The sequence below is a fragment of the Phoca vitulina genome, unplaced genomic scaffold (genome assembly GCF_004348235.1).
Source record: "Phoca vitulina isolate PV1807 unplaced genomic scaffold, GSC_HSeal_1.0 scaffold67, whole genome shotgun sequence".
NCBI classification, from domain to species: Eukaryota; Metazoa; Chordata; class Mammalia; order Carnivora; family Phocidae; genus Phoca; species Phoca vitulina.
Window position 1 is genome coordinate 6,958,962 of NW_022589770.1, and position 13,840 is coordinate 6,972,801.

A 13,840-nucleotide genomic window follows, 5' to 3' on the forward strand; every position below is an offset into this window, starting at 1 on the left:
GATGAGTTTTCCCTTCATCCTAACTTCACTTTCATTTTCAAAGGACCCAGAGGAGATGAATATCCACAGATGGTAAAGAAATCGAGTGAGTGCTTTTATTTCCCCAGTAGGCAAAACTACACTGATGCCTATGTTTGAGAAAGCACAATGGGTCTTGGACTGAGGACACTCTCTCCACCCAGGGCACTTTAGCTCATTTTACTCCCAGTCATTTGCAGACAACTGATCTATTTTGAAGCTTTCTGAAAATATCCATTTAATAGCTCAAATCAGCTTCCCTCTGGAGCCTCGTATGTTTTAAAAACTGTATTTCCCCTTAAATATTTGGTGAATATTGGAGAAATACACTTTTTTTTAGTAGACAAAAAATTTTACAAGTCTGCCAAAGAAATCAGAACTTTTAATTCGGGATATTAAAAGAAATTCTTGTAAATATTTTAAATTGGACTTCTGAGTATCCTTTGATGTATACCCTAATACTAGACGTATGTACTGTGAGAGGAAGCAATTTTCTTCCGCAGAAAAGATTCCTGGGACTCAGGAATTGAGGGTATCAGAAACACAATCTTAAATGGCACAAAATAGAAATGAATATGTTTCTCCTGGCACCATGCAATTCTGAACCCTTCTTTCATGTTTATTGTTTCCGTCTTTTAATTGGATATGTCTGAGAAGCACACTAATGTTCTAAAAGTTACTTAGAATGTGAGATTATTAAGCCCCCACTCCCCATGCCTCCTCATTAAAGCGCTTCTCATCATCTTCCCATACCACTTAAATAAGTTACCCGTACAGAAGGCATCCACAAGGCAGTCCACATAATGAAAAAAAAAGAAAAAAATTAAGTCCTCAAAACTGGAAATAGCGGCTACCAGTTCCCACAGGTTGCCAGATTTAGAAAGGAAAAATACAGACCCCCAGGTTAAATTCGAATTTCAGATAAACAATGAACAATTTTTCAGCGTAAGTATGTCCCAAACATTGCACGGGCCATACCTGGCCAAAATAATTATTCCTCATTATTGGACATTCCCACTTAACGGGGCGCCCTGTATTCCCCCAAGGCAACCTCACAGAACCCACGCCCCGCACCCCAGGCCCAGCGGGCGCGGAGCTAGTTTAAAACCCAGGACCCGCGGGCTGGGCCGCGCCCCCTGATTGGCCGAGGCGCGCCCGCCGCCCCGCCGGCCGCAGGCGTCACGCAGCCCCGGCAGCCCCGGCCCCGGCGCCGCCGCCGCCGCCTCCTCCTCGGCGGCCCCGGTCGGCGCAAGTGCGGCGCGCGCGGGGGGAGGGGGCGCGGCGGAGCGCGAGGCTGGCGTCGGGCCGCCGCCGGCCGGGCGGGATTAAGTTTCTCGGTCGCGCGTGAGTGTGCGCGTTTATCCCGAAGCTCCTCGCCGGGCCGTTACTTCAGGAGAGAAGAGGGCGAGCGGGAGCGAGGCGAGGCTCTCGAGTCCCCGGCGACCCCGGCTCCCCAGCCCTCCTCCCCCTCCGCGTACCCGCCCGGGGCGGCCGCCGCTAGCCGGGTAAGCGGCGCCGGGGCCCGGGCCAGGAGGCCGGAGCGCGCCCCCGCGCTCTGCGCGCGCGCCGGCAGGGAAGGTGCGCGGGCGCTGGGGGCTCGGCGCGCGGGGCAGGCGGGCGGGCGGGGTGCGTTCGCCCCACCCCGCGCGGCCGGGCGGTACCGGGAAGCCGCTGCTCCTCTGGCTCTTTTAAAAGGACGGGGTCTGGAAGTTTCCTTCGCTACTTGCATGGCCCCCGAGCGCTAGTCCCAGTCCTTTCAGCCCTCCCACCCCCCCTCCCCCTTTGCCCTTGCTTACTCTAAATGGTTTAAAAGTTTTTTTCTTTTCCTTCGCCTGGAGGGGCACAGGGATGGTGCCGGGGAGGAGAACCGCGGGCCTGGCGCGCGGGCCGGCGCTCCGGGGCGCAGGAGCCTGTTGCTCGCCGCTGGTGTGGCCGCGCCCCGGGCCGGACGCCCCCTCCACCGTTACGCTGGGCCGGGCGCTTGGGTCGTGGGGAGAAAGCCCCCCCCCCCCCAGACTGGCGTCTCTAGCCTTGTCTGTCGGACCCCGAGCGCGCCGCTAATTGGTACCCGCCCCCCATCCCCCGCGGCGCCTGTGCCCTTTCATCCGCTGCCCCCCATGGTGGGAGCAGTTCGCTCTCGCCACCCTCTTCAACTACCCCGCGCCGATGGGGCGCCTTTGTCTGCGATTCGCAGCGGGGGGGATGCCGGATGTTCCTCGGGAAGCGCTGTTCGGGAGACGCTTTGTGTCTTGGGAGTTGTGTGTGTGTCGGGGGTGGTGATGGTGTACATTTTTGCTTGCGTTCTCTGCAGAGGCACAAAGGCCGGGCTATTCTTTCCCGCAGATCACATGGAAATTCAAGCTGGGACTGCCTAACGTAGGAGGGGCCGGGCGACAGCCGGGGGGAGGGGGGCGGGTGGCGGCCGCTGCGCAGTGGCTGGGGGCGAGTCGGGGGCGGCGGGACGTCTCCATCCGTCTCCGCGGGTGGGGCTTGCAGAGCTTGCTCAGCTGGCGAAGAACCCGAGCGTGGGCGCTGCGTGCCTTGTGTGGGGAGGGTGCGGGTGGCAGCTAGTGTTTCTTAGGTAGCATCAGATAAGAGGACCATGACTTCAGCCTAGAAAGAATACTACCCATGTTCGTTTGATGTCCAGAGGGGAAGAATCTGAAAAAGTGTCTAGACGCTGTCACCCAGCTTTGGTGGACAGCTGTAGTGTAAACATCCCTTTTGTGTTTCCGTAGACATTCCTCATTTAGATTACCTTTAGCAGGATTAAAAGAAAAAACACGATCTGAAAAACTAACGAGGTGATGGTTTAGGGCTTGGGAGTTTTTACATGCTGAATTTGGGTATACGTGACTACAATGAACTTTTTTAAAGGGTCGAATCAACTGTATTTAATATACGCTTTACCGCCTCGTAGAATTTAGATTAAACCCAACAAAACTTAAGGTTCCTAGGTTTGAGCTTCTAATACAGTGTTAAGCTCTGGATGGATGCACCTGTGCCCTTGCCTGAAGGAGGGACTGAGGGTTTAGAGGGTGGTGGAGATAATCTTGTCTGGGATGCCCAGATTTCTTGCTAGCTAATGAGCTAGTTTACAAATGGGCGGGTATATCTAGATGGGACTCTGTCCTTGCTCAGTTCATATTAGGGTCTTTGAAAGTGGAGGTCTCTAAATTTAAGGGCCATGGGCCAAATTGGCCAGCAGCGCCTGTTTTTTCCTCAAAGTGTAGGAGTTATAAGTGTTTTGTGCATTTTTATATGGTTAAAAAAATCAAAAGAATAGGGGCGCCTGGGTGGCTCAGTCGTTGGGCGTCTGCCTTCGGCTCAGGTCATGATCCCAGCGTCCTGGGATCGAGCCCCGCATCGGGCTCCCTGTTCGGCGGGAAGCCTGCTTCTCCCTCTCCCACTCCCCCTGCTTGTGTTCCCTCTCTCGCTGTCTCGCTGTCAAATAAATAAATAAAATCTTTAAAAAAAAATCAAAAGAATATATCATGGTATGTGAAAATTATTTGAAAATCAAATCTCAGTGTGCATAAGTAGAGTTTTATTGGCACACGGCCACACTCACTCCTTTTGTGTATGGCGGATTCTTACTGTCTTTGGTTGCTTTAACAATAGCAGTGGGAGAGTTGAGTGGTTGCATAGTTGAGACATGGATGCATAGCCTTCAAAGTATGGAATGTTTACTCTCTTTTTCTTTACAGAAAAACTTGCCAACCTACAGCAGGCTTTAAAAGTATTGCTTAGGGTGCCTGGGTGGCTCAGTTGGTTAAGCGTCTGCTTTCCGCTCTGGTCGTGATCCCAGGGTCCTGGAATTCAGCCTGGGGTCAGGCTCTCTGCTCAGGGGGAGTTTACTTCTCCTTCCCCTCTGCTTTCCGCTCCGCCTACTTGTGCGCACGCTCTCTACCCCAACCCCTTTCTCTCCCTGTCAAATAAATTAAATCTTTTTTTTTAAAAAGTATTGCTTAAATGCCCCTTCTTTTGATGGGTGCATTGTTTAATTTCATTGTCTTTCACGCTGTTTCTGGTGTCCCCTGAACTGGCTGAGTTTTCCCCAATAGGTAGACAAATTAAGTTAATGTATTGGATTTTCCCATTTCGAAGTTTCACCCCTCAAAAAGATTTCTTAACCTTTTGGTATCTTTCTTTGTCAGAATCTAGGATAAAGTGGGTTTTCTGATTGGCAGAAATTACATGCTTAGTTACTTTAATATAGATAGCCACATTTCAAGGTGTTCTGCGGCGAGTTCTAGTGACTTCTTGCCGCCCTGCTACTTGAGCAGGTTTGAGAATTACAGTTTTGTTTATTTAGGTAGAGAGTAGCTGGGGCTAGGGGATGTCATGGATTCCCTTTTGCAGGGAAGCACTTGAGGCAAAGCTAGTTTGTGGGGGAACTTGACTCTTCACCATTCCTCTTCCCTAAATCTTTGCTAAAACAAAAAATGGTGAAGTTTATTCTCCACATATTACTGAATTGATCACATGTGTACATGCCTCTAACATGTGTTCCTTTTCTTTCTTTAGCTCCCATTGGTATTTCTTCTTTTCATTTCCCCTCTCATTTCTGATTTTCTTTCTCACTTTACTATGCTCCTTTTATCACATAAGCCTGTTGCTTGTGGCTTAGGCAGAGCAAGATGTCAGTTACAGTGTTTGTCTGCTCCAAATTCCTATCACATAGACATTGTCCTGCTTGACCCTTAAAGACCTCTTTGCATTTCAGATACCTTTTAAATGCACATATGTTATGAAGGAGTGAAGGCTGTCCTCAGAGTTAACTATCTCTCTGCAAGGTGGGGGTACTCAGATTTGTGGAAATCCTTGGAATGTAATTTTGCATTAATGCAGGCTTTTAGCCTTCAGCTGCTGTGGTGTGGAGGCTCTGCTTTACAGAGGAAGTGGACTCCTTGTCTAGAGTTAAGATTAAGGGACTTAGAAGCTGGCTTGCAACAATGATTGCCTGGAAGATAACTAACTGCCCTGAGTTAAAGGCAGATGATTTTCTTCAGATTACATCCCAAGTCTGACATCATAGACTTGACTCCCTTAGGTTAAGTAGCAGGTTGGCTCCATTTTGTATATTTGTAATATGTACACAGTACTTTGTGAATTTCATAAAATATCTTGAAGAAAAGTTGATATATTGGACTGGAAATGTCCCCATACGTGCTGGAGCAAACAACATATCTGCCAGAGAAAGATCCTATACTTCAAAATAAAGAAGCAGAAAACTTCCTATAGAATTCAGCACTGCTTGATGGCACATATGAATGATGATATATTTTATCATTATTATATTTCCCAAGCAGTTGTATGTGATTTTAAAATACATTTAGCCTGAAGTAGGAATTCATTTGATAGAGTTACATTGTTATGTACATTATCAACCCCATATTTATAACAAGAAAGGTACTATTTTCTCTTTTGAAATAGTGTCATGTGTGAGAGAGCCTCTATATAAACACAGTTGGGAAGTGATGGTTAGTATGGTAAAGTTGATATACTATGATTAAGTAATTATAGTGGGGTTCCGTGTGGGCGAATAAGAATAAGGAGATGAAGAACTACTTCTACTTATATAATCTATTGCCTTCCTGTGAAATATTTTCTGAGTAGATCTGAGGTAGTTGTTTATTTAGTAGATAATAATAGATGGATTAGGAGGTATGTTGCATTGGGTTAAGCACTGGGGAGAACATAAAATAAGATATTGCCCTAGAAACTTACTGTCTTGGTTGAAAAAAAAAATCCCACAAAGGAAAGAGTATGAAAGTTTTACACTCGGTAAAAGTTATACCATTTCAAAGAAATTAGAGATCAACAGAGGACTGCTTGCTGGCAGTTTGTAGATGGCCATCTCCCTGTGTCTCCCAGTCCTATTGGAGTAGGGGAGCCCCAACGACCTCATTTAACCCTAATTACTTCTTTAAAGACCCTGTCTCGAAATACAGCCACATTCTGAGGTACAGGGGTTAGGACCTTAACATATGTATTTTGGGGAGGTAGAGAGGAGGACACAATTCAGCCCACAATGAAGTTCTTAAAGAGACCTAGGTTATAAACTGGTAGAGACCTTGAAGAATGGACTGGTGTAGGGTTAGGGAGGGAGGTCATATAGGAGGCTCTTGTGTTAGTCTAAGCATTACTGTGGTAATTTGATGTTTGGGAAAAGAGAAACTGCTATTTGAGGAAAAAGATACTTTATCTTTGGCCTGAAGCCACTTGTTTTCTTTTTCCTGGCTTTCACTGAGAAACTGGCCCTTGCTTTTTATGGACAGAGCATTATGTTAGTTTCCTTTTTAAGTGTTTCACAAAAGCATTACTTTTTAAAGATATTTCTTATATTTCTTTAAAAAATCAGTAAAACATTAAATTTGGCAAAAATGAAATGTTAATGTTTGTAAACATTTCGTCTGAAATGTTTTGTCTGATTGAAACAGCAAAGCTTATTCTTTAAATTACATTGACCTGAAAACTGTATATACTATGCATGTTTTGTGGGCAAGTAGTTCGCATAATCATTTTTTTCCCCAGAAATTTCTTTTTTTGGAAAAAATTAGGTTAAAAAGGTAATTTATATTGTATGTTGTAAAATAACAAAAACTTTTTTAGGTTGTTGAGATTAGTTGAGTTAGAGAAATATTAATGCAGTTTTTCCAAATATGGCCCGCTGAATTAAAAAAAAAGTAAATTGAGACTTAAATTCTTCCTTATTTTCTTCTTGTTGGTGGTGGTTAAATTTGTTTAGTATAGAGAATTCTGATCTTTATTCTCCTTTTAGTTTTATTTATATCTTAGAAAACAATATTCATTGTTACTTTCTTGTAAAGAACTCTACCTTCAGATCTAAGGTGCTATACATAAATGCATGAGGGGAAAGTGAAAAAGGAAACTCTTAGAAGAAAAACAGACATTAGCTACAAAAACAATTAGGAAAAACCTATTTAGGTGTGTTGATAATTTAGTGTTGATAATTTGAATATGTTTTGGGATACTTTACCATTTACTTTATTATTTATATTTTAAAACTATATAGTAAAATCCATAAGATAGTTATTTTCTTGGTAACTTATTTAATAATAAAAACACATTTTTTTAAAATATGGAAGAGGTAGACAAGTGCAAAGAAGCAATAAACTTGCCTGTGATTCTGTCACCCATATATCAGCCCCCCCATAATGCACATGAATAAACAGCACTATTGATCACTGATTGCTCTTTTTCTCAGTGAAGATAATATGATCTGAGATTATTAAACATCCATATGTAGAATTGAAACTGATACCATCTTTGTGAACCAATGTCTGTTGACTCTTTTGAGGAGATGTAATATGGCTAACTACAATGTGGCACATAGGACACCAGTGGAGAATCAGTTGTTTAATCTTGATCTCTGCTTGAAAGTTAATGTTACAGTCTTATAGTTAATTTTGGAATAACTTTACATTATGTAATTGGGTGGCCCCTATCATGTCTTGCTTTGGGGAACTGGCTATAGAAAATGGTCATGAGGATCTCTCATTCTGTGCTCTTAAAAGACATCACAGACCTAACAAAACTGTGATGACAGAATCCTAAAGATTAAAGGTTATTTTGTAGTTTAAAAGGATCCTCTCTGATCTTTATAAGGTATGCCCAGCTTCCCTTAACCTTTGCTAGGCCCCCTTCACTGGTTCTGTTTGTCTAAGTTTGTTGTTGCTGTGTAGAGTTCGTGAAGCTCTAGGTTAGCCCCCCCACCTTCTTTGCTAACCCCATTCTTCCAAGGATATTTCATTTTAGTAAGTCAGGCATGAAGTCTGCCTCTGGGCAGCATTTATGTCCTTCCTACTGTAGGACTGCAGGGGCCTCAACTATGGGATTCAGTGGTGTTTTGTGTGCACCCCCCTTCCCACCACAGTCATGTTTTTCCTGGAAGTAGTAAACAGTCACTCTATTGCCTTTTAGAAAAGCACAACATGAGAAATGTCTCTTTGTTCTGATATAATCTGCTGAATGTATATTTTGTATCAGGCTAAATCACAGGGTATTTTTAGATGTTTTATGGCTGTGGTAGGAAAACAAAAGAAGAAACAGCCCCGAGGTCAGGCTTATTGATCCCTGGCCTGCTCTGTGAAGTTCAGTGAACATCTTTTAGGTGTTAAACTAAGAACTTTCAGACCTCACCCTTTTCTCAGGAAGGGAAGAAGGATCATTTATTTTACTGATGTGTAATTTATAATTGACATATGATAAACTGCACATATTGAGGGTGCACAATTTGTTGAATTTTGGCCTACATGTAACCATATCCATAATCAAGATAGTAAACATATTCATCACCCCTAAAAGTTTCCTGATGACTGTATGTCATACTTTCCTGTCTCTCCTACCTACCCATCCCGTCTCCAAGGAACCGTTGATCTTTCTGTCAGGATAGACTAGTTTGCATTCTCTAGAGTTTTAAATAAATGGAATCATACAGGATATTCTCTCATTTTATCTGACTTCTTTCACTCTGTATTTTGGGATTCATCCATGTTGCTTCTCTTCATAACTTAATAATGTTTATTGCTGAGTAGCTAGTTCATTGTACTGAATGGATATACCATTCAGAGGTTTTTTTTAAAAAATAGTTTAGAATTCTGTTGCATTTTGTCCATTGTCTTGTATTTATTCTTGGTTTCAACTTTGTTGTGTCAGACTTCTGTATTTGACAGTATTATTTAGTCTTAAATTCATGCCTCTTGGATACTTAAAATTTTTTAAATGCCCTTACATAAGGTTACTTGAGGTTTCAAAATATGTAAATCATATATAATTTTTTTAAAAAGCTAACAAATGTAAAATAGAGATTTAAAGTTTCCTGATCTTTAAAGATGTCAGATGATTATGTAAAAACAAAACAAAACAAAACAGACAAAAAAAAAAAAACCAGTCATGTGAGTGTTGAGGCTTTCTGTAAACTTTTGTATCCTACCTTGTGAAGTCAGCTTCAGTATTGAGCTCAAAGCTTTAAGACTGCTTGGCTAATTCTCTGACTTACTTGCATAGTTTTTATAGTCTTTATAGTTTTTGATAGATTTATCTGTCACTTCTTGTGACAAATTTATGTGACAATCATATAGTCAATATGATAACTTAAGTTGTAATTTGGTGCCTGAATTATCCAAATAATTGCCATTCATTATCTGTTACACCTAAGGTCGTCAAACATATCAAGAATTGGAGAGAAGATGATCATCATATTGTGAAGACATGTTATTCTTGTTGGCATCACTCAGATATTTTGGGCCATTTTTAACACTTAGATGTTTGTCTGTGCTTGCTAATGACTTAACTGAAATTAAGTGGCAAAACAAAAAACCAACAACAACCAACCCAAACAATGTCAGTTAAGGCAGATGTGGTCTCTGGATTATTACAAAAGTAAAAGTTGGTTTATAATCTTAATATTAACAGTTAGTCCTTTGAGTACAATAGTAAAATACAGTTAATGAATGTAGTTAAATGGTATATGAGTTAATTAAGAAGCAAATAGTCATGTTTATTGAAAGAAAATAAGACCTCTTAAAATGTTTTCAAAGAGAAAATACCAGTTATCAAAGATAGCCCTAGTGAGTCCTATGGAATTATATGTGGTAACTAAATAGTATAGCCTATTACAACTATCTGTGAATTAGTAATTGGGGGGTTGAATTGGTGCATGCTTATTTATCTTATATGGCAAAGGTTCATGTTTGGATAGGTTCTTATGAATTTGGATTTCTATATATAATTTCCCCTTGTCTGTACTACTTGGAATCTTGCCAGCAGGATGTAAATTGTCATCTCTTTTGCTGACGTTCCTCAGTGTATTCTCAGGAAGGTAGACTCTCACTGACTGACAAGCTTATCTGCTGATTTAGACAATGACATCTCTTGGCCGTCAGGAATACAAGGTTCTCTCTAGCAGTTCTTTAGTACAGATTATGTAAAACATTGCTTTTATAATTGTGAACAAATTTTATTTTCTTCTTGAGTGTATGCATATTCAATTAACAGAAGATCCAAAGGTGAATTTGTTTTGGTTTAGTATGAAGTAGAATAAGAGAGGATCATGGCTGATTTCATATTTTTTTAGATATATTCTTCTCCCTATATGTAGACTTTATTTCACCTTGGTTTTGATTCTATTGGGATTTTTAATTTACTTCACAGATGATTGTTTGATATCTATCTAAGATATTTTGATCTTAGGGTGCCTGGCTGGCTCAGTTGTAGAGCACGTGACTCTTGATCTCAGGGTTGTGAGCTTGAGCCCCACGTTGGGTGTAGAGTTTATTTAAAAAGAAAAAAAAAAGGTATTTTGATCTCTCCCAATTTTTTTTTTTAATTTTATATATTTGACAGAGAGAGACACAGCGAGAGAAGGAACACAAACAGAGTGGGAGAGGGAGAAGCAGGCTTCCCACCAAGCAGAGAGCCCAATGTGGGGCTCGATCCCAGGACCCCTGGGACCATGACCTGAGCCGAAGGCAGACGCTTAACGACTGAGCCACCCAATCTCTCCCTATTTTTAATTTGACCTTATTAAGGTTATCTTCCATAAGTAATTTGTTTTCACATTGGTCTAGGAGCCAAAGTGATGTCAAATAAGCTTTATTTAGTGTCGATATCATAAATAACCCTGCCTAGGGTGTTGGCTGTAGTGGGTGCTTTATCAATATGGTACTTAGAGTGATCAAGCATGAAGGGTTGGTCAGTCCTTCTTTCCTTCTTTCCTTCCTTCCTTTCACCCTTGTTTGTTCCCTTGTTGAAGGGCTTTATTTCTAATTGATTTTTACCTAAAATAATTCATATATATTGCATTATACTTTAAAATGTTCATGCTCTCCAGGCTTCCAACTTCATTTCTCCCTTCTTGGCAATCCGTACCTTCCTTCTGATTAATCCCCTTTATCTTCAGCAACACCTAGAGGCCAGTGATTGCCTACTCTTAGGTCTTCCAAGTTATTTTCTCCTTAGATGCACATGTGTAGTTGATTCCTTCTTTCAGCAGATATTTGGTGAGTGCCTTATCTGACCCAGCCACTATTTCTGGTTCTGGGGATATAGCCCTGGAAGAAGAAGGGACCATCACTACCACAAAATAAAACAAAACAAAAAAACCAACAAAAATTCCTATCCCCATGGAACTTAAATTTTAATATTTCCTATTTTCTAGAAACAATTCAAACTGGATATGTTCACAAGGAATGCATTTCTACCCGTTCCTCTAAAAACAAAAGACATTTCTCTTTCTACTGTTTAAGCTATGTCCTGGTATTTCTTAGTTCCCCAAATTAGAAACATTGGAAGTCAACTTCCATTGCTGTTACTCACTCATTCTGCCTGCCCCCAGCACATATCTAGTGGTCATTGAATTTTTTCGATTCCCTCTGATGAATGCGTGTATATTTCCTTGTTTTTCTGGTATCTGCCTTAATCTTGGCTTATATTATTTTTTGATTGGCTTGCTTTAATAGCCTACCATCTGATTATACTATCATAGTTCTTTCTCTTTTTCATGAGTTATTTACCCTATTATCATGATTGTTTTTACAGAATATGAATTTCAGTTACCACCTTTCCCCCCGACCCATTCCACATGCACTGCCATGCCTTCAGGACAAGGGCCCGAGGAGGCCATGAAATGTGGCTTTCCTAGCTCCTGTTTAGTTTGGTAGCCCAGTGCAATAGAACCCCCGTCATTTCAATTCTCTGGTTTCTTTATGACGACACTGCCTTAGCAGATGTCCTTCCCCCAGCAAGACATGCCGTTCCCTCTCCTGGCTGTCTCCCACATTCTCTTAGATTGTGCATCCTTTGGGACAATTCACATGGCACCCCTCCCAGTTCTTTCTGATGCATGCTGACAGCATTGGATTTCTCTGTACTCTCACAGAATTTAGCACATCATGTTGCAGTGTAATTACTTAACTGTTTTCCATTAAATTGAAAGCTCAAAAGTTAGGTACCTGTCTATATTCTGCTCTACCATATGCTTCAGTGATAGAGGCAGATACAGACTTTGGGGGCCTAAAGTTTGTAGAATTTGGGATGTCCCTCTTAAATTAAAAAAAATAAAATTATGAATACAAAATTAGATGTGAAAGTGCCTATTTATTTGAATGAGAATAGAAGGATGCTGTGCAAGTATTTCATGTTAAATCTGCTTAGGGGAATAGAAGTGTGTAGTTAAAACTTGCTGAAATAATGCTGTGTATTTATGTAGTTTTATTTCGCTGTTGATTTTCTTAAAATTAGGAAACATTATGAGTTAGCCATTCTGATGCTAATACTGCTGTTAATAATAATACTGCCTAATGCTCCCACAGCACTTCCATTTCTACATACTTACACATACTTTATCTTACGGGATTTTGACAACTGAGTCACAAGGAAAGTGACTCAGACTTAATGATCTTTACTGTGTTTGGCTGCTTGGTGGGTGACAAAGATAGAGTTGAAGTTCTTCCTTTGAGATCGATTTCACTTTGGTGGGGGAAATGATTCAGTTCTTCCTGTGCTTTTGTAACCTCAGTTAACACCCTGCTCCACCTCCTGTTTGGCTGGTGAATGTTCAGGACTTTTCTGAGAGTTTTGTAAATGATCTTGCTGCCCCTCCATCTTTTCTATTTCTTCCATTTCAGCTTCCTCGCCTCATTATTTTTTCTTCCTTTCCTGCCCTGTTTGTTTATCTGTGTCTTGCCATACATCAAACCTGTTTTCTCTCCATCTGTCTTTTCTGGTAGATAACATAATACTCTTAAGTGTCAGTTCTTTGACTAAGCTGACTTCTAAGACTGCAATGTTTGGATTCATTTCTACTCCTTTGAAGTACTGTAGGGGGTGATTTTGATTTTGGGTATTCAGTAGCACAAAAAGTGCATATAGTTTTCAGCAATGGGAACATAAATGTTCTAAAAGCTATGTACTTTCTTTACTGCATTTTGCAAGTCCCAAATCAGAAGTGATCAGTTTTCATTTGTGTTGAGGATTTACTGATTTAATAAGCCTGATTAATCTAATAGCAAATTGGAAATAGCAAAATGGAGAGATTAGTGTCCAGACACTAATAGAAGACCAAATAATAATAGCAATAGTTTTTGGTATGCTTATTGTTTCCAGGTGCTTTGCATGTTATTGTTAATGCCCACTTTACAACAGCCGCTCAGGATCTCACAATTAGTAAAATGGTAGTTTTTTTTAAAGTGAACTTTATAAGGCAGTCTAGGAACTCTGAAGGCATAGGTGCTTGGGGCTACATAATCTGAAGGTAAATAATTATTTTCTTACCTGTAGTAGTAGTATTAGAGTACAGAGCTATGTAGTGGAAAGGTCTTGGTTTTGCTATCAGTCAGACTTGCGTTAACTTTAAATAATAGCTTTGTTGCTGACAAGCTTTGTAATGTGGGGGAAAACAGTTTATCTTTCTGATCCTCAATTTTCTTAAAAATGTGTATATCTAATAAGAAGCTCTTGGCAGATTAAAGGAAAGGCATGTGTGTGAAGCATATATGCTCTGTTTAAGAACACAGATATAGGAAAACTATTTCATAAATGGTTTCATTTCATACAGTAGAAATAATGCTAGTTCATTGCCTAAAAAACTCACTCATGGAGATTATTTAATTCCATGGAAGAATTACTGTTATAGTAGATGCAATAGCACTCAATTCTTATATGCAGTTTTATTATTAGTTTTTACTGAATAGCATTTTTTAAAGCCCCAAATAACAAATTATTGCTTTAATTTATAGATTACGACCAAGCTTACATTTTAGACATCAATGGTGAATATATATTTGGAAACTTTGTC

The 13,840-nt window shown here is 40.9% G+C and overlaps 1 protein-coding gene across 11 annotated transcripts in view; it reads left to right on the plus strand.

Annotated features, from left to right (window-relative positions):
* Positions 1 to 1,286: 1,286 nt before the first annotated feature.
* Positions 1,287 to 13,840, plus strand: part of MPDZ (multiple PDZ domain crumbs cell polarity complex component) — a 160,782-nt gene continuing 148,228 nt past the window's right edge. For 10 of the 11 annotated variants that reach the window (XM_032392440.1, XM_032392443.1, XM_032392449.1 and 7 more), the window contains exon 1: positions 1,287 to 1,523. The gene's annotated coding sequence lies outside the window, so the exon portion shown is untranslated. Of the gene's footprint in view, positions 1,524 to 2,092; positions 2,395 to 13,840 lie in introns of those variants that run through there. The other variant, XM_032392441.1, reaches the window with a different exon arrangement.